Source organism: Zea mays, unplaced genomic scaffold, assembly GCF_902167145.1.
Source record: "Zea mays cultivar B73 unplaced genomic scaffold, Zm-B73-REFERENCE-NAM-5.0 scaffold_34, whole genome shotgun sequence".
In the NCBI taxonomy this organism is placed as follows: Eukaryota; Viridiplantae; Streptophyta; class Magnoliopsida; order Poales; family Poaceae; genus Zea; species Zea mays.
In genome coordinates, this window is record NW_023366970.1 from 111,215 (window position 1) to 115,000 (window position 3,786).

Below are 3,786 nucleotides of genomic sequence, written 5' to 3' on the forward strand. Positions count from 1 at the left end.
TAATTTAAAATAATAGTTAACTTAAAAGAATAATAGTTATTTTATCGTGAATCGTCGAGACTGGGAGAAGCCATAGAATTTAGGAACATTAGAAGTTCATCATTAGAAGTTCATCATTAACTACAATGAAATGCATTTTGTATTTTAGAAAAATTGATAGAATGAAAGCCTTTACACTCTTATTAATATGATGTACCAGTCCTAAACCCATTTATATGGGAATTTTGGATAAGATTAGGTGGAGGTTGTAAGTCCTATTGCAAGAATAGTCTACTTTTTATAATAGAATCCTCGTTTTTATGAGAATTCTATTATAAAAAAAAGTTCTTTGATAGGAAAAGAATACTGAGGACACAATATACCAAAAACTTTTGTTCTATATAATGATAATGGAGGGATTCGTTCTAAGAATATTGTACCGAGGAATTCGACACATAAAAGTACATTTATTAATTAATCCGAATTATTCATTCATATTAAATAATTGGAATTTCTTTTGGATAGTTCAATTCAGATTATTTCAAAATCTTATTATTTGTTTGCTTGTTGCCCAGAAAAACCTTTTGGTTTTGGATGCTCGTTGCCCCTAGAAAATGATCTTGATTTTGCTAAAGAATAAGATTGTACTATGGAAAAATAAGTCTTTTTTTTCCAAAGATTTTTACGAATACGCTTTTTTGACATCGAAGTACGTTTTTTTGGAACTGCCATTCAAAAAGGGAATTACTTTTTTCTAGTTGTATGTGAAAGACATCTATTGCCACAAATCAATCCTTCTTTCTGTTTTTTCTTAGTATTTATACTTAGATACTGAAAGATACTGAAAGATACTTAAATTCTAAATTCTTCTTTAGTTCATTTTGTCTAATGTGGATAAGACAAGAGTTTTTTAAGATTTTCTATTTAAATCAATTTCTATATCAAATATACTCCATATATAAATATATGGTATGGGGGATAAGCCCTCATATAAGAGGGGGAGATAAAAAGAAGGTAAAATTCAATTCAAATAGTTAATTAAGTTCAGAAGGCTATTCCATAATTGAATTCCAATAAAAAAAAATACTTAGTCTCTTAAACAAGACATTCTAAAACTTAGAGAATTCTAGTCATTAGGATTTCCTTTTATATGAAATAAGCAATATTCGAGAATTTCCTATAAATATAGGTTTTCTTTGGAATTCAATCAATCAATTACGAAACAAGAGAGCTCTTTTATTTTAACAAAAAGAAATACAAAAATGATTAGAAAGTAAAATTATTCAATCTTTTTTTGTATTTTAATAAATATTTTTTTTTACTAATAACTAGATACCGAAATTCTTTGATTCACTTTTTGAATTTAAGTAACTAAACCCATTCTAAATTTTGGAATATTTTAATGAGAGAAATTAGAAAAATTCATAATTCCAGTATTTTTTATTTTTCTTATTTTGTTTTTTTAATTCCTTTAGAAAGAGATAAGAATAGGTTTGGTGAATCGGAAACAATTTTATTTTATAGAAAAATTGAACTATAAATTTAAACTAAAAATTGCTATTTCTTTTCTTATGGAACATACATATCAATATGCCTGGGTAATTCCTCTTCTCCCACTTCCAGTTATTATGTCAATGGGATTTGGACTTTTTCTTATTCCTACAGCAACAAAAAATCTTCGTCGGATATGGGCTTTTCCTAGTATTTTACTCTTAAGTATAGCTATGGTATTCTCACTTCACCTGTCTATTCAACAAATAAATGGAAGTTCTATCTATCAATATCTATGGTCTTGGACCATCAATAATGATTTTTCCTTAGAATTTGGATACTTGGTCGACCCCCTTACGTCTATTATGTTAATACTAATTACTACTGTAGGAATCTTAGTTCTTATTTATAGTGACGATTATATGTCTCACGATGAAGGATATTTGAGATTTTTTGTTTATATAAGTTTTTTTAATACTTCCATGTTAGGATTGGTTACTAGTTCCAATTTGATACAAATTTATTTTTTTTGGGAACTTGTCGGAATGTGTTCCTATTTATTGATAGGCTTTTGGTTTACGCGGCCAATTGCAGCGAGTGCTTGTCAAAAAGCTTTTGTAACTAATCGTGTAGGGGATTTTGGTCTGTTATTAGGAATTTTAGGTTTTTTTTGGATAACGGGTAGTTTGGAGTTTCGGGATTTGTTCAAAATAGCTAATAACTGGATTCCTAATAATGGGATTAATTCCTTACTTACTACTTTGTGTGCTTTTTTATTATTCCTTGGTGCAGTTGCAAAATCTGCACAATTTCCTCTTCACGTATGGTTACCTGATGCTATGGAAGGACCCACTCCTATTTCGGCTCTTATACACGCAGCAACTATGGTTGCTGCGGGGATTTTTCTTCTAGCTAGACTTCTTCCTCTTTTCATATCCCTACCCTGGATAATGAGTTTCATTTCTTTAATAGGTACAATAACACTCTTCTTAGGAGCCACTTTAGCTCTTGCTCAGAGAGATATTAAAAGAAGCTTAGCCTATTCTACAATGTCTCAATTGGGTTATATGATGTTAGCTCTAGGTATAGGTTCTTATCAAGCTGCTTTATTCCATTTGATCACTCATGCTTATTCGAAAGCTTTATTGTTCTTAGGATCCGGATCCGTTATTCATTCAATGGAACCTCTTGTTGGATATTCACCAGATAAAAGTCAGAATATGGTTCTTATGGGTGGTTTAAGAAAATACGTTCCAATTACAAGAACTACTTTTTTATGTGGTACACTTTCTCTTTGTGGTATTCCACCTCTTGCTTGCTTCTGGTCCAAAGATGAAATCCTTAGTAATAGTTGGTTGTATTCACCCTTTTTTGGAATAATAGCCTCTTTTACTGCAGGATTAACTGCATTTTATATGTTTCGGATATATTTACTTACTTTTGATGGGTATTTGCGTGTTCATTTTCAAAATTACAGTAGTACTAAAGAAGGTTCGTTGTATTCAATATCCTTATGGGGAAAAAGTATATCCAAAGGAGTCAATAGGGATTTTGTTTTATCAACAATGAAGAGTGGAGTTTCTTTTTTTTCACAAAATATACCAAAAATTCCTGCTAATACAAGAAATAAGATAGGATCCTTTAGTACTCCCTTTGGGGCTAAAAATACTTTTGTCTATCCTCATGAAACGGGAAATACTATGCTATTTCCTCTTCTTATATTACTACTTTTTACTTTGTTCATTGGATCCATAGGAATCCATTTTGATAATGGAGTAAAAGATAATAGAATATTGGAGTTAACCATATTATCAAAGTGGCTAACTCCTTCAATAAACTTGTTCCAGGAAAATTCTAATTCTTCCATAAATTCATATGAATTTCTCACTAATGCAATTTCTTCTGTAAGTTTAGCAATTTTTGGTCTATTCATAGCATATATCTTTTATGGATCTGCTTATTCTTTTTTTCAGAATTTGAATTTTCAAAATTCCCTTGTAAAAAAGAATCCAAAAAAGAGCTTTTTGGATGAAGTAAAAAAAAAGATATACAGCTGGTCATATAATCGTGGTTATATAGATTTTTTCTATACTAGGGTTTTTATCCTAGGTATAAGAAGATTAGCCGAACTAACGCATTTTTTTGATAAAGGTGTCATTGATGGAATTACCAATGGAGTAGGTCTTGCTGGTTTTTGTATAGGAGAAGAAATCAAATATGTAGGGGGAGGGCGAATATCGTCTTATCTATTCTTTTTTTTATGTTATGTATCCTTGTTCTTATTCTTTATTCCATGAAAATGGATTATTCCATGAA